This window comes from Chironomus tepperi, unplaced genomic scaffold (assembly GCF_022539635.2).
Source record: "Chironomus tepperi strain 1889 unplaced genomic scaffold, CSIRO-AGI_Ctep_v1 contig_445, whole genome shotgun sequence".
NCBI classification, from domain to species: Eukaryota; Metazoa; Arthropoda; class Insecta; order Diptera; family Chironomidae; genus Chironomus; species Chironomus tepperi.
Window position 1 is genome coordinate 5799773 of NW_027226567.1, and position 20730 is coordinate 5820502.

General features: G+C 32.5%; 1 protein-coding gene and 1 pseudogene across 8 annotated transcripts in view; both read left to right on the forward strand.

The window, feature by feature from the left end:
* Window positions 1-20730, forward strand: part of kis (chromodomain helicase DNA binding protein kismet) — a 53135-nt gene that overhangs the window by 2145 nt on the left and 30260 nt on the right. The window lies entirely within an intron of this gene.
* LOC139098488 (mitochondrial thiamine pyrophosphate carrier pseudogene) lies at window positions 132-19139 on the forward strand (annotated as a pseudogene).

Here is a 20730-nt window from a genome sequence, read left to right on the forward strand (position 1 = left end):
AGAGGAACAAAAAAAAAAAAGAAATGAAATGAAAGAATTAAAACATGGAATGAGAGGAAAAAGAGTGGAAGTGAAAGAATGAGAGACAGTGAGAAGTAAAATAAAACACAAGAATCGAGACATGAAAATTAGTTTTCGCTGTTTTTTTGATCGAATGAGGTGTGTGTGCGCGAGATAGATGTAATTAAAAAAAATCATTCTTTTTTGCTTCCCGGGGAAGAAGAAAAAAAGGCACAAAAATTTTTGAATAATTTAGCACCAAAAATCGAGAAAAATGTAGATGAAAAAGTTGTGATTTAAGAACACAAAACAGTGAAAATTTTTAAATGAAAAAAATGTGCGTCAAAATGTCAAAAAATTAATGAAAAATTGGAGAAAATAAGAATCAAATTTTTTTTTCATGTAAGGAAGAAGAAAATTTGCACAATTTTCTGAATGGTTTTTGAATGTTTTGTGATTATTGATTTTTCTCATCATCGTGATACAATTTTTTTTTCTTGTGTCGGAGACCCTTTGGATGAGTTTTGTTAGAAATTTTGGATTAAAAGTTGACAATTTTGATTATTTTGGATTTAATATCGAGAATTTTAATTGTTTTGGATTAAAAATTGACAATTTTAAGAATTTTGGAATTTAAAATTGACAATTTTAAGAATTTTGAATTTTAAAATGAGTTTTTTGAGTTTAATTTATAGTTTGAAATTGATTTTAAACTTTAAACTGAATATTTTGAGCTTATTTTAGAGTTTGAAGTTGATTTGAATTTTCAAAATGAAGATTTTGAGCTAAATTAAGAGTTTGAAGTCGACTTGAACATTAAAATTAACTTTTTGATTCAAATTCCAATTCAACTTTAAGTTCCGACTTAATTCAACAATTTTAAACATTAAAAACTCTTTAAAACCCTGCAAAATAATTAAAATCTACACCCATTAAACCAAATTTCCCAACAAAATTACTGAAGGGTAACTCCAAAGACACTCAAAGCATTCAGCTAGTGATTAATGATTTTAAATGAAAAAGTATGTGCATAAAAATATTTTTTTTTTTTTTTTATTCGAATACAAGAAAAAAATGAAAGAAAATCGACTGTGCATTAAATTTCTACTTAAACACAATCATGTACAATATAAAATGTCTGTTATAAGTGCAAATCCCTTGTGGACAAATTTGTGTGAAAATATTTCAAATTAATTCAAATTTTTATAATTTTTGAATTGAAAAATTGACGAAAATCCGCGAAAATTCCAGAATTTTAATTATCCAAAATTAGAACACAATCATCACAAGGGAGAGCAGCAATGCTTGATGTAAAAATGGGTTCTGACTGTTGTTTTTGTTGTTGATTTTCGTGTTTTTTTTTTCTTCTCTCTCTCCTCCATTTCTTCTTATTCTCTGTGCTTGCTGTTTTTTTTTTCGAGGGACATTCATACTCTATACTCACAAAAAAAAAAGTGTATTCGTTTTACTTCGGTCTCTCCAATATCCGACATTTTCTAAAATTCACATTTTGTGTTGTTTCTTCATTTCGTATTCATCATGATATTTGAAATTCATCATCGTCATCATCTTAAAAAACCGTCTTTTTTCTCTCTCTCTTTTTGATTCGCTTCATCGTCTCATGATTGAACTTTTTTTTTTGTTACTGCTTTCAAAAAAAACTCAATCCACAAATGTAAAAAGCAACAAAAAAATTTTTCGCATGACTCAAACTCAAAAAAAAAAATAAAATTTTCTGGCAACAATGCACAAATGTGACGAAAGCAAGACTCAATGTCTGAAAAAAAAATAATAATATTAAGTTAAGCTCCCGGCCTCGGGAATGTAAACAATTTTTGCTTGTGCCGGCACACTGCTAGTCATATATATACACAGCAGTCATGTGAGGGAGGAGGAGAGGGACACCCGCCTCATAAAAATCAGCTGAGACTCGAGAGTTCTCTGTGTTATATAAATATATATATTTTTTGTTGTATATAGAATGAATAAGCTGGCGTTATGTACATCCACACACACTCACACACACTCACACACACACATTTTTGTTTGAAAAAAAGAAAAAAAATCTGGCAATGCTACACATGAGTATTTTTTTTTATTATATTTTTTCGGAGTTTATCGTACTTTTTTATATTCTTGACTTTGAGTCAGTCACTTGTCTAGATTATTTAACAGACTATAAGCATGTAAATGTATACGCTAATAGATTTTTTATTAGTATGAGTTCGTTGAATTTTTCTCATTTTATATAAAAATGAGCTAGAATATAATTTCGTCTAGCATGGTCGGTTGATGACTATAACTAGGAAATTAAAAAAAAATCGGTCAAAATTGTGAGTAAATAGGACATGAGTTGATTGGGGGATTTGAGGTTGAGTAATATTATATAAAGGAAGACTTTTCTTTACGTTTTATGGCTATGGATTGGTTTATGATGGTGGAATCGCCAGGCTGCACACTCATAATTAACCTTTTCTGCTAATATCGCATTTTTTCGACGGTTTGGCATAGCCAGAATGAGAAAGATGAGTAGGTGGTTGGGTAGGAGAGGCTTAAAGGCGATAGACACCTTAATTGAGCTTCACAACCTCTTGCACTCCAGTTAGACTACTTTCTTACATAGTTCCTTGTCTAGGGCACGCGGGGACTCTTTGCCGCGTCTGTAGACAGCTCAATCTTTCGATTCCTTAAGCTATTTCGGGATATTGAAAGCTCTAGCATCCTTATCAACACATTCAGACTCGACACTCCATTCAGACTAGTCAGCAAAATTATACAAACTCAATATGACATAAGTTAAACTACATTCTATGACGAGAGGAGTTTCCCATCGTCCACATGCTTCATTCAACAATTTTTACTCTCGTAATTTATGAGGATTCGTCTCAATTTTGTGAACTTGAAATGTTAATTTGTTGTGGCTTGAAAATTTGACATAATAAATTTTCGAGCAGTATGAGACATTAAAATTAATTGAATTTTTGACAAATCTGTACCTTACGATTTACTGACTAATACAGTCGATACAGCATAAAAAAACATCTTTTCCACCCAGGGGTAATCTTCATTATTTCATTACATTACGGTACATTTTCACATTTTTTGGGTGATGATAATAGTGTTTGTGTGCATACGCCATTTAATACACATTTGGGGAATATTAAAAAAAAGTGAGAGAGAAAGAGAAAATAAGCAAAAAAAAACGGTTGCTTTACAATTCCAAGTCATCCATTTTCTTACACAATTTAGTAATGAATATTTTATTTTATTTCATATACAAATATATGAAAAGTTTTTTCTTCATTAAAAGTTGTATTTGCGATAGTCGTCGATGACAAGACGTCAAAAAAATAATGTTTATAGATATGCGGGAGAGGAAAGACAAATTAGAATTTCACAGAATAAAATATTGAGATCGATAGCTGAATATTTTCAATTATAATGAAAAATGAAGTAATTTTAATGTAAATGTAAATTAGCTTTTTTTGTGAGTTTGTAGTTGTTGAGAGGCTATTGATGATTGAATTTTTGCGTTTTAATGATTTGAATTTGGAAGGTCAGGCGAAAAATTTAATTACTTATTGCGATTCAGAATTAATTAATAATTTTTGAGAATTGTTGGAGTTTCCAAGTAAAGGCTGCGTCAATGATAAAGACTTATACTTTTTGTAGCAGAACTCGAAGTTGACTTTCAATGCAAAATTCGAATTTCAACAAAAAATCCGAGTCGACTTCAAATTTTGCTTGTTAAAAATCTTTCTATCACAGCCCCGATAGCTTAGTGATTTGAGCATACGTCTCGAAACTCTTGGAGGACATGGTTTAGATCTCCGTTTGAAACAAGTTGTTGCAGAACCATAACAGACAAAGAGCATTCTATATGGATATTCACTTTTGTGATTATGCTCATTTGTATGTAAAAAGCATGCTTTAAGTATGCTCATTAATATGATTATGCTCTTTGTATGTTAGGGGAAGTCTTCTATGGAATCTCAAGACTCAACTTATTAAGTACCAAAACCAGGTTTCAAAAAGAATTTTGAAGGTTATTTCATAATAATTTTGATAATCTTTGACAGTTATGGATGATTTTGAAGTAATACATTTTTTTCTGGCAGTTTTCAAAACTCTAGAAATAATTAAAAAACAACTAATCGTCGAGTTCTAATCTCCAAAAAATTAAATGAGAATTGATGAATTCTGTGAATTGTAGAGAGTTAGTTAGTGATGACCATGAGCTTGACTTTTAATTGAAGTCTAAATTTGAGTTTGTTCACATTTGTTAGAATATTCAAATGAGTTTACTTAGAAGTTCAAGTTACTTACTTAGTAACTTACTTTGCTGACCATATAGGTCAATTGTGAATCATGGCCTCCGATAGATGTCGCTTAAAACTAGCGCTATCGCTGGCTACCACCTGCTATTTCCCGAAACTGGGAAAGCTGGGGCGCACTTGGACCCTTTGACTCACAAATAACGTCTAAAGCAGGTTCTATCCTTCGAAGTACACTTTTGTGTGGTCATTTCTTCTTTTTCTCCAAATATGCTAGATTGACACTACTTAAGTAATCACAACAATAAGACAAAATATCTGAAAATCTGCAAAAATCTAGTCAGCCCATTAAGAGCTAAAACTATGAATTAAATATCCATTATAACTCAAACTCAAATGTATTATTTGTCACAAATGAGCGAAAAATTTAATTGACGAAAAAATTATTTATATTTTTATCAAATATTTGCTTCATTTGCAAGCTAGCTGTTCATTATTGTGGTGATTAATTTGCAATTTTAGTGTCAATGTTGAAAATAATTATTATTATTTTTTTGGAACGCTGTTCATGTGAGTTCAAATTATTTTATTTATCTGTGATATTTTCCCAGAATTGTCTGACAATATATAGCTTATCAAAACAGGTGACTTTAAGTGCTGATAGCTGAATTCTTCTTATTCATTTAAATCTTATCACCTTATTCATTACAAATACGGTCCAAAGATTAAATTTCTTAATTAACTGAACTCCAATTTACCTGATATTTGTCATTAAGTTACGTGAACATTTTTTTGGATATAACATCGAACGTCATGACTCAAAGAATGCCACAAAATGAGCTGATTATGCTGCTTATTATAATAATATTGTTTTGAGTTCTGTGGAATTTTTTTATGAAAGACAATTAGGAGGATTAATAAGCTGGAATTACAAATGTTGTTGATGTAACTGATTTAGTAATACTGCTTGCTATGATTATGATAAGGCTGACTTACAAAACCAATTGTGGTTTGTAAGTCTTTTGCCTTGATTATTATGAACTGCATACAGATTTCTACTCAAAATTGATTCAAATTAATAACAGACTGACGACTTATGATTTGATTATCAGAAATGCAATTCCAGTGAAGACTTCGGTTCCTTTACTATCTCATAAACACTATAATCTCAAACAAATAAACAGTTCCAACCTGCAGTGAATTTCATACAATTTTTTTTTGGCAAATTGACTTAAAAAATTTATTTTATTAAGCCTTGAATAATTAGCACTTTGGATTGCTTGGGAAAATATTTTTTTTTTTTTCGAATTTCGGACTGCCTTATGTGAGAGAAATAGTCTACATGAGTCAGATATAATCATTTAAATTCACAAATAAATTGTGTGAGGTACTGAATAGAGAAAATTTTATTAAGTCGGCATTTTGAGGTGGATTAAGGACGTTCAAATTGTGCTGTAGGTATGGAAATATTTAAGAATTTTTTGTAGAGTCATGAAGGAAATTTTTGTCATTTGAAGGGGGTAGGGATACTGTTTATTTTGATGAATTTTGGGATTGAGGTTGGAGATTTGAGGGAGTTTAGGTCAGACTTGGGGTAGTTTAAGTCAGAATTGACAGCAGAGTATAAAGTGGACTCGGATTTTGTATGGAGTTGAGTTGATTTGAGTTGATTTTTCCATACAAGGTCTGAGTTGACTGTAGAGCTCTGGTTGACAGGAATTTGAGAGTCCAGACTATAAATGTCGCTCTAAACGACTCTAAAAGTCTGTTTTAAAGCCACCTTCATAGTGAAGCCCCCTTAACTCTGTTTTAAGTGCCCATACACCAAAGTAGGATGATTTTAACTGTCTAGAGTCCCTCCAACTCTGGGATTCAGACTCCATCCAACATTAAATTCAATCCACATAACCTGCCCCACACAAGCTGTGCCTTTAGTTAATTCTAACAAAAAAAAAAAAAATTTCGTCGCCACACAAAACAACACATTCAATATTGAAGTTATTTTATTATTATTTTATGTGCTCAAAAAAAAAAGTGAAGAAGAAGCATTTTGAGAAGATGAAGAAAAAAAATTACATCAGAAAAAAAAAGTTCAAGATGGCAGATGCCAAATAAAAATGATGAAATGTAAAAAAATTTTCTTTATTCAATTCCTTTTCGGTGTGACATAAAAATCGATGCAATCGACGAGTGCATTAAAAGAATCATATTAATGTAATTTTATTTTTCTGTGTGTGTGAATCAATGGAAGAACATAAAGAAATTATTGAAATATGATTTGATTGTAGTTGTGATACGAGCTAAAAAAAAACTACTATTTTATCACTGAGAATTGTGTGGTTTTTGCGTGTGTAAAGTCTTGTGGTTTTTGGAAAAAGAAACTCTTAACAATTTTCTTATTATGCTGGATTTTGGTGAGGAATTTTTGGGGCATTAGAGATTTATGGTAGTTGAGGTTATGCATATGGGCAAGTGACAATGGTCTAGTTGGTTAAGAAGTCGGGCAGTCGACTTAAAGGTCCCGGGCTCGATCTTAGGGAAGGTCTGGTTGAATTTCTGTTGCAATTTTTATGTTCTAGTCACATGCAGCAGCAGCGAAGAGCCGGCAATAGTCTAGTTGGTCAGGAAGTCGGGCAGTCGACTCAAAGGTCCCAGGGGTTCGTTCCAGGGAAGTCTAGTTGAATTTCTGGTGCTTTTTCGCTGTTTTTAGTCACATCAACTAGGTTTGTGTGATTCGCGACACACAAATTGTGGCTAGGTACGTTGCATTGATATTCCCTGGGTTAGGTCATGCAGCGTCCAGTGTTGAAGAAAGCAAAACATCATGATAAAGTCAACTTTAGTCGACTCTTCTTCTTCTTCTTCGCTGGTCGTACAGATCAACTGTGATCCATGGTCTATCTCAGATGTCACCTAAAGCTGGTTCTATCGCCGGCTTCCGCCTGCCAATTGTCAATATCAATACCATTTAGTCGACTAGATTCAATATAAAATTGGTGTCAACTTCAAGTTCTGCCAAAAATCGTTCAATATTGCCAAAAAATCGTTCAATATTGCCAAAAAATCCTTCAAAATTCCTTCAAGAATTTCTCATTTAAAAATATTAAAAGTCACCTAAATTAATGAACCAGAAAAACACAAAAAAGATATTCTCATTATTTGTAAGTAAATTGGAATAATTTAAGAAATACAAACATAGTTGAGTCCAAACTCATACGATGAAGAACAAAGAAAGGCAGTGTAAAAAAATAATAAATAAGTGTAATAAAAATAAAAAAAAGTAAATCGAGAATAAAAAATAAAGGCAAAGTCGTGAAAAAAGAAGAATATTTAATAATAATACTGTTAGTGTAGATACATAATTCTCTCATATATTCTTATTCTTGTTTCCCATTTCGTGTGGAAAAAAAAAGGTAATTTTGTTCAATTTTTTTTTCTTCTTTCATTAAATGGCGGCCATAACTAAAAAGTCGATGTGCTTCGTATAGTGCTGTGTTGTGGCTTTTTTTTTCTTCTCCCATTCAAATATATATCACGTTTTTTTTTTGGATATGTATTTTGGCGCATCGCGGAAAGAAAGAAATTCTTTCTCTCCCCTTATCATGGAACATATCTGGCCAATTAAAAAGAGAGAGGGATAAAGGAGCTGGGAAAAAAGTGAGAGAATTGACTTTTTATATTGTGGAGAGGAATTGCAGGTGCGGAATTGAGGGAAAAATGGTGGAAATTCCTGATCAAAATTCTGATTGAAATTCTGGATATTTTCGGTTTGATGTTCAAATTTCATGATTTTGGGGCGTTCTGAAACGATACCCACAATTATAGCTTAAGAGGGATTTGAATCCACGACCACTCGATTACATGTCAAGTGTTCTTACTTGCTGAGCTATTGGAGGCTATTAAGACGCATGGCACAGTGCTCTCTTAAGCAATCTTATCTATACAGCACTCATCTCACTGCTTTTATCGTTATATTAGACCCAGACGCAAATCCAACAGTTATACTAAACATTTCGATAAGTATACCTTGATTACGTTTCAAAGAATATCTCTACCCGTACCGACAAGGAGCATGCTCAACCATATTATTTGAGTTAACTCACGACCATGCCATTTAGATGAGCATGCTTATTGTCTCTTAGGACAAGATATATGCTCATTTAGATGAATATGCTCATTGTCCATTAAGCCAAGATATATTTTAGAGTTCATCAACTGAATATGGAAAATTAAGCTGTTCTAACCTTAAACATCCATTACTAAGCACTTTATTCAAGCTTCACGGCTAATTACACTTTACTTAGTTACTATTTGCCAAATCTATGCTTTTAAATTTAAGGCAATCTCCAAAAGTTGAATTCAAATCAATCCACAGATTTACTTGCAATTCCTTCAAGTTCCACATCAACTCTCAGTGCTACCCAAGGTACCCCACCCTCATTGCACCACTGAACCAAATTTTAATGCTTCATTTCTTCTTCTTATTTCCTCATCTTTTTTACTTCTTCACTTCACTCTCCTTGAAAATTACTTCTTCTTATTCATCTGTTCTTACCTCTCCAATTTTTTTTATATTTTATTTACTGTACCGTATATGAAAAAAATACCTTTTATTTGCTACTTATACCATTAAATGTCGGCATTTTGTATCGGCCAATATTATGTAAAAAATTGATATTTGTATAAGGAAATGCAATCATCATCATTAGTTCTACAATATGAATTTGCTTCTGAATGAAAAGTTATTCAGTCGTGTCTTGTTTGTGTGAGCATCTCGCTTAGATGATTAAAGTAAATAGTCCAAAAATCTGAATTTTCTGTGAATTTCTATAAATAAATCCACTCGAAAATTAATGAACATGATGGGAACTTGAACTTAAAGCCAGTAATTCAGTAAAAGTCAGTGAAATTCGATACGGACAAATTATTACATGAATTAAGCTACAGCAAATTTCGAAACATGAGAAATCGCTTGTAAAAAAATTATCTTCCGCAAAACTATTGTGTACATGCATAATCTGCACATATTTCAACATAATTTTTCCACTGCCATGCCCTGTATGTTCGTACAGAAATCTACATGCCTGCAACATCATTAAATCTTTATGTCCATTAATGTTCATCTCATCTCAAAGATTTTTTTTTTCTACAATTTCTTGCAATCTGCAATCAATGTTCAATCGACAGCATTGAATTGTTGGTGCATACGAGAAATAAAAATATATGCAAGCATTTAGAGGGCATCAAGTATCATGTAGTTGATTCCAAATAAGAATATTCTATCTTTTTTTTTGCTCTAAAACACGTTTTTACTTCTTCTTATTTATTTCATTCTTCTTTGATTCCTTTGTTTCTTAGACAATAGTTGTGCCTTCAATATTTGCGCTTCATGAACTTCTTTTACAATTTCATTTGAATGTGTGAAATGTGTGAATTCGGTACACAATCGTATGTAGCATACTCTATATTGAGGCAGTTTAGTTATTATCAGTTTTAAGCCATCGAATGAGCATTAAGAAGCATTAAATTTCACTTAGTTTACACATACAAATGTAAATACTTTCATGTCGATTTATTAATGATTCTTTATTCCATTTCCTTCAAGATGAAAGTTTTCTACTTACGATATTTAATATTTGACAAGTTTAAAGCGCATTTCTGGCCAGCTATATACTCTAGACTAAACTAATATTTGTTGTTGATCCCAAACTCTGCATTTGTCGTCCATATTGATGTATTACTAATCCACCAGATGGCAAAGATATGTCTCAGCGTCTGTTCCATCAGCAATTCCTGTCTAGCAAAGTCAAAATGACCAGACAAGTAAATTTTTCGCGGAAACGCATATTAAATAATAAGAAACAAAACAACAACAACTATGACTCAAAAAGAAGCAAAGTTTAAAAAAAAACGGCAAAATTGTACGAACAAACAGCACAGCAAGAGTAGAAAGAGAAGAAGAAGTAAGAAAAGAAAAAAAAAATAAAAACAAGCTTGTGAAAAAGAAAGAAGGAGAATAAGAAGAGGCAAAAAGAGAAAAGAGATGTGATGTAAGGTTTATTAACCTTTTCTTGCCGATCCGCGCCAATCACTACCTCTGCCGTCGTCACTAAACATAATAATAGTAATGATTAATATTCATACCAAATGGAAAATGGGCTTGATGCTTGCTTTCTATTTGAGAGACTTGTCGATGATTTCTTGCAAAATAATTGAATTTTTTCGAAAGAAGGAAGTGATTAGTGGATTGTAAGGCTGTAATTTTGGATCTTCTTGACATTTCTCCGTTGCTTCATACCTTCATACCTTCAAAAATGCGCCTGCCAACCCCTTCCATATCCATCCACAACTCGTCAACTAATTTGACGTAATTAACAACCAGCAAACTTCAATTTCAATCTGTTCCTTTCACTCGACGACCATTTTTTAAGTGGAAATAAAAAATTGAATTAAAAGCGAAGCCACAATTAATAACAAAGAAGGTCTTTGGCCTCATTTATGCTCTCCATGTTTCCACATCGCGTGTGTCATCATATGTGAAATTCGTCCATGAATCGCAACATCCATTAATATGTGAGAAATAAATGTTGGCAACATTGCATATGCTTAAATTTCTGTTAAGATTCCTAAAAGGAACTTAAATAAAAATTAAAGCTCAAAAAAACAACAACAAAATGAATATATTGTGAAGGCGAAAGTGACGTAACTGATGACGTGTCAGTGTGAGCCCCCCATACGTATGCATGTATATATAGATATATTTTCCAAGTTCAAGGTTGTTTTCGGCTTTGCTTATATACACACACATATTAATTTTATACCCTGAAATGGAACGTCTCCTTTATGTACATAAATAGAATTGAATTTTAATATATAAGTCGCGGAGATTTTAAAAGGAGGCTTTAATGCCGGAGATATATAATGCCTAGATATATAATGCACACAGAGAGAGAAGTAAATAGTGAGTGAGAGAGATGGTCTATTGTGGTAAACTGCAAATTGACTATTGAGGCTAATTCAGCTTTTTGGAAATTTTCTTAGCTTATGAAAAAAATGGAAAAGAGTTGAAACAATACATGAACTCATGGGGTTAATGACATTTTATGTAATGCTGCTGCTGCTGTGTATATGAAAAAAATATAAAATTTAACACAAATGAAAAAGAAGAAAAAAAAATGTTTTCATGGCAAAAAAGTATAGAAATTGTCGGCTATTACTGCCTATGTTTTCACTATTAATTAATATAATCTATGGGTTAAATTTGGTTAAATTATGCAGAGATTCAGCACATTGAATTATTGCTTCATTGTGCTTAATGAAGTCATAAATTTTAGGTCTTTTTTTTGCGTACTTTTGGAATAAAAATTGAGAATTTTATGAAAATGCAAAAAAAATTGTTTATGGAATTTCTAGATCAACTGTACTTTGAGGAAATAAAGCAATTCGAGTTAGTTTCAATTTACTTCAGCTACTCAACTGGTTTTCTTGGTATTTTTTATTTCAACAGTCTTAGCTAATTTATTTGAGTTCAATGAACTTGGACATTTAAAACACGGCCAGCTGATTTCGTTGCTTAGATTTTCGAATGCAGGGGTGGAGTTTGGGTGTGATACTGGGTGCAGGGTAGGGAGGTTGTGGATTATAGCATTTTATATGAATTTCATAGCGATTTTTGTAATTTTGAATTAAATTTAATGTTTTTAATTAATGACGCAGCTTGTGTGATGCGGTTATGAATGGTTTGTCGTGGGTATTGCTTCGGTCGAGGCTTACCACTAAGGTATGCCTCAAATAATGAAAGGTTGTCAACCACTGGACTAAAGTAATAATTCGGATAGGGATCTCAATTCCCTCTATTTCCTTTGAAGTTTCCTAAAATCTCAATTTCGATGACTTTTCGATATCGAGACTGAAACCAAGACCGGGACAGTTAACAATAACAGGGCCGTGACTTAGACTGAAAGGGAATTCTTTGAGCTCACTTTCTTGACAAATTTCTGAAGTGTTGGTCTAGTTATTGAACTGCTTAATGCGGTGAGTCCTATTTTCGTCATAAATGGGTCGAAATCAGCCTTCATTGTGCTGCCAGGTCAACTTTACGTCTCTATCGTTAGTATGTAGATGGAGCGGTACACCCAACATGTTGTGCAATTTAGAATCACAAATGGGTATAAATCAGCCTTCATGGTCAACTTGTCAGGTCAACTTCTTATTTTATCGTTAATATACTGACGTATCGGTGCCATTTGGCTCAGTTTCGGGTCACAAATGGTTTGAAATCAGCCGTCACTGTGTTGTAAGCTCAAGTGTATTGTAGCGATCCAATAGTGATGCCAAAATGAGCTCATAGTTCAATTCGGGAGTCTCAAATACTCTCATACTTCCACCAACCCTGCACAATTCTCTTCTCACTTTAGAAACTTGCAATAAAATTTCATGACCAACTTTCTATTATTGAGTTAAATTTTTTTTTTCGATTTCTACTAAACAATAAATCCACAAAAAAAAATTTACATACGATACAATCCACGTGTCATTATATGAACAAGCTCCATATTTGACTTTCATTTATTAATAACTTTTCATGTTTTATAATTTTTTGTTCATTTGTTGCTTTACGGGGACGACGCGTAAAAAAAATAAAAATCAGTTTTACGAGAAGCGGCGTACAATAAATGAAAAAAAGAGTTTATTTCATTTAGAGTGAGTGTCTTATACAATAACACTCATATATGTAAATGAATGATGTACGTGTAGCGATAAAGCCGATCGATATTATTATGAGAGAAGAAATACCAGCAGAAATGAAAATAAAAATATATAAAATCCGTCAAAAAGACTCGTAAGCCATTTTGTAAAAAAAAAAATATTATATACATATATATTTTATATATTGTACACTTTTAAGAGCGACATTTAATTTCATGACGCAACGAGTTTTTTTAGTTTATTTGTGCGCTTGATTATATATTTATGTATATATATATATATATATTTTTGAAACAATTATAAATGTGCTCAATAAAGTGAGGTTAATCTTAATGTTTTTCTGACTTTTTCGATTGTTTTCTTCTTAAAATTTGAATTAAGGTTCTTTTTTTTTGTTCTCGTTCACACCTAACCCCCAAATCCTCTAAATAACTAAAACCCCATCCCAAATCCCAACAACCCACAAACTCAATAAACACGACTTAATCAGCCGGATTTGGTTTCAAGATTTTAATTGGGTAATTAATTAATGTTGAAAATGTCAAGTGACATGAGGGGAAACAATCGATTTTTCATGATGGTTTGGAATGTAACATTGGCAGTAGTTTTTTGTAGTCGTTTGCAGACTTTTTGGTGATTTAATTTTGTTGTGAGAATTAATAGCAATTTTGTGGATTTCTTGGCAGAGCCACAAAGTCAGGTTGAGGCAAGTGGTCGCTAAAAACAGCTCGAATTGCCCTATCTGGGGTATCCCCCGGGGTAAAGTAATTTTGGACTCAATTTAACGTGGGATTAGTTCAAAAATTGCAGTTTTGCAACTTTGGATGAACTTTTAGGTACAGTCAAAGTCTGCAGACCTGCGCCTCTGAAACGCGCAATTTTCAGACCCCCCAGATTCACACCTGACCCCCAAATCCCATCACAAATCCCAAATACCCACCAACTCAATAAACACGACTTAATCAGCTCAATAATAATTGCTCAAAAATTATTAAATCAAATCAAGGCATCCAACATTGTTAGCTTCATAGCCGTAATCTCATTAATTTATATTATCGATTATGTACAGATTGACACTATGTATAATAATAATTAATAAACTATTTAATATTCATGTGACAGTGTCGCTTAAACTTGATGATGTGATACACTATCATTAGTATTAATTTATGCTGTATCAAAATGATCAAGCACACCCTGCCAGTTAGTGATAATATTTACATAAATGTGACAGAGTTAAAAAGTCTAACTGTGGCTTTAAATGATTTATTTTGTGTTTTTAATAATTTTTAATTGAAAAAATCTCTTGGCCTTGTTGACATTTTATGATTTATAATATTGTCAGCTATTGGAAAAGTCACTTAGTTAAGTTTTGTAAAGTTGAGGCTAATGACATTAATTCAAAATTTAATACGAGCAATGTAGTTGTGATTTTGGAGTTGTTAATCAGTTGTTTACAAGGAATTTTAAAGTTTCCACGTGTTCAGCTGTTAAGGATCATTCTTAAGTTGTGTCTATTGTTCGAGGTGGGAGTCTGGAGGTATGTGAGGCTCTCGGTAACATAGATTCTGATGAATTTTATGGATATAGAGCTATTTCGAGTCATAAACTGGACATTAGCTTGCCATCAATTAGTTATGACATATTTTTGTCCATTCGTGAATAATATGGATATAGAGCTCAAATTCAAATGACGTCATTTATGATCGATATATAGTTGAATAATTCTTGTGGTTAATGCAATTTCATGATGGACATCACGTCAACAATATTTACTTTTTTTGCATAGAACAGACGAATTCGCGTGGGTTTTGGATACATTCTGTATTATTCTAGCATGCAAACTTTGTTAGATCAATGTTCCAATGTTGTTCATAGAACTGTACATAAAAAAACTTTCGTCGTGGGATTCACTGGACTCTGTTGATGCTTGAATCATTTGTTTATACAACAAGACATCAGATCCTCAGGAAACTCCTCAGAAAGTAAAAGTTTCAATGAAAATGTAATAAGAGTCATGCACAGAATTCATAACAAAATCAGAAAGTACTCAGATACTTTCCCATAAAGTCGACAATCTCGACTATCAGAATTAAAAAATCTCATTTTACGCTGCATTTTATTTACAATTAATTATGAACAATATTAAAAGCTGCAATCTTGACACAAGATCAGTTTGAAAAGAAATGTGGACAGTGAGGGAAGTTGAGACATTTTTTTGTGAATTTCGGTTGATTTTTGAATAAAAAATACGTAATTTTGTGAATAAAAATCGCAGCAATCGTTCAGTCTCAAAGTCAAAACGCAGTGCAATAAAGCAAAATAATTGAAATTGGTAAAAAGTCAGGCATAAAAAGCATTAACAGACCAAGTGAGAAAGAAGCATGAAACGCCATTTAATGAAAAATATTTGAATATCTGTGTAGTTTTAATGTAGAAAAAAGTAAGAATTAAGAATCTCTTTAAAATCATCGAACTATAGAGAATGTTTGCGAGTGAGTGAGACACAGTCAGTTGCCCTTTTTACGAACAAGAAGAAGGCATAAAATAAAAAAAGATTTTCTTATTAGTTATCTCAGGGAATTGAACATAAAACTAGGTACAGAAATGGAGTGAAAAAAAAAGAATTGAATTGTGTTGGTGGTTAATACAGCAAAAAAAGCAGCAGTTCTCTCTCCTTCTCACTTCGACTGTCGCCGATTCATATGTTCTCCACTTCATCCTCATTTTCAAGTCAGGGCTTCCGGTATTTAAATAATAAAAAACATAACAATAATAATAAAATGCCACAAAATGTCTTTTTTTCCCATGAACTTGTTCCCTGATTTTTTCTCTCTCTCTCTCTTTGGATGTCTCTCATGTAATACTTATCAATTTTACATACACGTAAACCAGCAATAAAATGAGTAAGTCATAAAACGTGTGAAAACCCTGTACATGTCGCCCCATCCTCATTTCTCATATCTCTCTCTCATAAGTTCTCTCTCCATTTCTCTCTCACACCCCATCCATTTACAATTCTTTTTTTCCCTTCTTCTTTCCTTCCTTTTTTTGTTCTCATCGTGTCGCGTGTCTTTTCTTTTGTGCCTTCTTTTTTTTTTTCTTCTCCTCATCATCATCGTCGATTCAAGTCGTCGTTTGCTCTACCGTTTTTTTGTTGTTGTTGTTGTTGTTGCTTCTGATCGTATATACGCAAAAGCAATCGAGACTTATGTATACATATATCTTATTTCGGGGCAACAATAATGCCTTGTTTGCTTGCTATTTTAAGCGCATTTTTTTTATACATATATATGGATAGATAATTGGAGTTATTATGCTCAGTTTGGGTGGTTTTTGTGGTTTTGCCGTGTTTGAGTTGATGGATGAGTTATTTTCTTAAGTGGATGGGAGATGAAATAAAGAAGCTATGGTGGGTGGATTGTGTATGAAGAAGTTTACGACATTAAGGTAATGGATGGATAGAGTTGTGAGATAAGTGAGTGTATGAGGGTAGTAAGAAGGCATGATGGATGGAAGAGTTTGTGGCTGGATGAGCAGACTAATGGATAGACTGGTTTTGGTTATGAGCAGGCTTGTTGATTTCTGTGAAGTATAGTCAAGCCGGTTTTGAGTTTTTTGTGATTTTTGAGATAATTTCTGGGTTTTCAGCTTTAAATCCTCAAAAAGTCATAAAAATTGACATAAATTTCTGTTAATTCTCAAAAATGCGCTTCAACGACAATCCCAAATCCACTCGACAGTACTTTTTTCCTCTCTGACTGTTGTTGTTTTTATGCTTGTTGTGTGTTGGTATGTCGAGAGCGAATAGCACAAAAAAAAAACTTATACACATGCTCGTGCAACGCCAGATGGAAATTTCATATTTTCTTCTTATTTCATATTATATTCGTAGTGTCGGCAATGTAAGTGAGCGAGTGAGAGACTCGAGAGAAGTACAAAAAAAAATGAGAGAGAATAAAATTAATAAAATTTCTTTTTCTCAACCGCACGTCACATCTGACTTGCTAGCTGTTTGTAGTGTTTTTTTTTTTTTTTATTTCTGTTCGTTCCTCTTCATATTTAATTTTTGTCAGTTCTGTACCATTTGATATGAATGTATGTGATGTATATACTTATTGATCCATGCACTAATAAGTATGCTATATTTAATTTCATTTCATTATGTTATGTATGTGTGATGATGAATATGATGATGGCGGATAATAAGAAAACCACGCGTGATATTTTTTCGGTCTATCCAGTTGAGGTTGTTAACATTTTTTATATGAACCCCTTCCTGAGAGTATCCCATAAAAAAGTCCCAAATCTAATTTGATCAGCCGTTAATTTAACCTGCCAAATTTTAGACAACGAGTTAAGCCAGTTTTAACTGCTGTATATGCTTGTAGTCAGCCAATTTGTTAGTAATTAATTTGAATCTCTACACATCAGATCATATTTCAAGTTTTGTATTAATAAATTTGAATTTTCGAAAAAAAAATTAAATATCTCTAAGTAGTAAGAAGAAGATTTATTGTGACTATTGAGTCTAGAGAAAATGGAAGATAATGTAGATGAGTGTGTACAGCACAGAATAAAATAATAAAAAAAAGGTTATGGTACGCGCATTTCAAAAAACGCATGTTTTTATCATCATTATTGTTGTTGTTCTTGTGACGACATTTACTACTTCAGAATAAGCAGTTCTATTCCTATCTCTGTCTGTCTGGCTTCAAAATAAATGACAAAAAAAATTATTTTGTGATTTTTTTACTATTTTTTTCTTATAGAATAGCTTTTATAACTATACAAAAAAAATTATAATTTATAAAGCCACACAAACTGATTCAAGTTCTTCGAATATCTTCTGCTTCTTCTAGACATCCTCCTGACTACCACTTAAGTGCACGTCAACCTTCAAAAAGGTCTCAAAAAATAAAAAACTTTTAAAGAAAATTCTCTCAAAAAAAATTTTAATAAAAAAAAGGGAAAAAAATGGAAAGAAAACAGCCAACAGATGGAGGCAATGCAAATCACAGCAAGGCATACACAATATTTTTACAAGTAAAGGCACCAATGGCTGGTGGAATTTCTGGATTTTTAACACGTGCTCTAACACAGCCACTCGATTGCATAAAGGTTCGTCATCAATTACAATTGGAACCGATTAGAAAGAATATTGGTGCCAAATATACATCAACCCTTCAGACACTCGTCTTGATGTTTAAAGAGGAAGGCATTCGTGGCTTGTGGAAGGGTCATGTACCGGGACAAATACTAAGCATCACTTATGGTTTCGGGCAATTTGCTGCTTACGATCAATTCAATCGTCACTCAAGAAAGATTAAATTTTTTGATGAACATTCAGACATGAGACATACAATTGGTGGTGGCTTTGCTGGATCATTTGGTATGACAATTGCAACACCATTTGATGTCGTACGTACACGATTTATAGCACAAGATCATGGTCGTGGATATAAATCAATATTTGATGCATTTACAACAATTATAAAGAGTGAGGGACCAAAAGGATTATTTCGTGGCTTGATACCAAGTGTAACGGCAATTGCACCAAATGCAGCTATACAATTTGGAACATACAACTTTTTGTTGGAACATTATATGAAATTTTATAATGAAGATACAGTTTCACGACACATTATATTGTTGGCTGGTACGTGTAGCGGAACTATTGCCAAAACATGCATTTATCCACTCGATTTGACTAAGAAGCGATTACAAATTCAAGAATTTCATGATAATCGTACAACATTTGGTGAAAATATAAAGACAACGGGAATGCTTGACTGTCTACGTAAGACATTCGCACAAGAAGGCATCAATGGACTATATAAAGGACTTGCACCGGCTGTCATCAAGTCTGGAATGATGTCTGGCTTCTACTTCTTTTTCTATGAGGAAATTATTACTGCCATTAACAAGCGGTTGTAAGAACAGAATCTTGGTGGCTGCTTTATACTTTTTCTTATTCCTTATTATAATTTTCTGGTGCCTTAAACAATTTTTTTCTTCCCCATTATTCTGAATAAAGTTCTAAACTTGATTATTTTGGTTGATAATTCAGAGACATTTATGTAGTGTTCTAAAAAAAATATGAAAAATGTTACGAATAAATTGGTAAATAGCTGACATATAGCATAAAAATATGAATTTTTGGAGGTTTTTTAATGTTTTATGCTGCACATCATACTCATATCTGCTTCTAAATTCTGATACAAATTTCTGTGTGCGTCCAACAAATGGAATGTTGAGACTTCTTTGTGGTATGCCATTGCTTAGTGTCACATAATTCGGACAGTAGGAATTCAACGCTTTGAAATTTGATACTGTGTAAATTATTTCAATATTAAAATAGTTTAAACTTGTTGCTTCAGAGATTTGCTGGTTTTTGGGGGTTAGAACTAGAAATTGTGCTTTTTTTCGGAATCTCAAGGCTGAGAGGATGTGAAAATGTGGTTTGAATGAAATTTGAGTGATGATGTTTTGTGATGTTGACTTTGATGTTTGAGAATGTGGAAGACTTGTTGTGTATGAGGGGAGGTGTACTCGGATGGATGATAAAAGAAAGAAATATGATTCAAAAATATTTTTGAGGACTCAATTATGAGCTACGAGTTATAAATTATGAGAATCCTTGGCTTAAACCTATACATTTTGTTTTAAATCCTTTGATTCCCAATAGGATTGAGATCTTGAGTGTTGAAATTTCAAATTTTCAGAATCGAGTCAGATCCAGAACTCAAAAGATTTATATGAAGTCGAGCTAACTTGAGTAGACTTCTCAAATACCACAAATCGATTAATCAATCCAAAATTCGACTCCGGACCGACGTGACTCAAGCGTGATTCAAACCAAATCCTACATAATGCCTGAGTCACGCTGACCTTGTTCTGGATTTTGAATCAATTAACCGACTTGTGCTAGTTGATCTATTCCATACAGATTCCGAGTCGACTTCAAACTCTCGTTAATTCAATTTATAACCACTAAGTCAAAATACAGACTATAAATACTTAGTAAAACACCTTCAATAAAGATTACAAGATCAAATCGCTGCAAGATTAAAAGTAATGCAAATTATTTTATATCCACTATTTAAAATGTAAATGCATATAAAAAACCTATTAATATTCATAAGATTAAGCAATTAAGTTCATCTTTATTGCCCAGAATCATAAAAATATGATAATATTGAATCGAAATGACTGCTTAATTAAAAGACGATAAGATTAATCGGAGGCTGTTTCATTGGGAAAGATTGAGGTGGCTTAAATAAGAAATTAGCTAAATTGGTTAAATTTAAGGACGGATAATCCAATTTAGTGATTAAGGCTGATAAATTTTGATGGATTTCTTAATAGACAGTGAGAATTCTGAGCTAAATGAGCAGGAAACTGGCTATAATTAATCAATATCAGAGCTCGAAGTCGACTCGAGTTTGTATGGAAAAATTGACTCAAGTCAACTCGACTCAATTTCTAGTTCCGATCAATATAATTGAGGATTCTCAATTTTATAAGCATGTTCCTTGTCTGTTCGGGATTTCTAGAAGATCTCTAGTATGTATGTAGGAATAAAGTCAGATTTTACCATTAATATTCCAACCACTTCCATGGTGGTGCTCATTGAAGTGAACTGATAAACATTTCAAGTTTTAAGGTACAAAACTTGTCGGTTAATTTCTATAGCAACATTTCATTATAAATTCCACCACTCATCAGCAAATCAGCACACAAATAA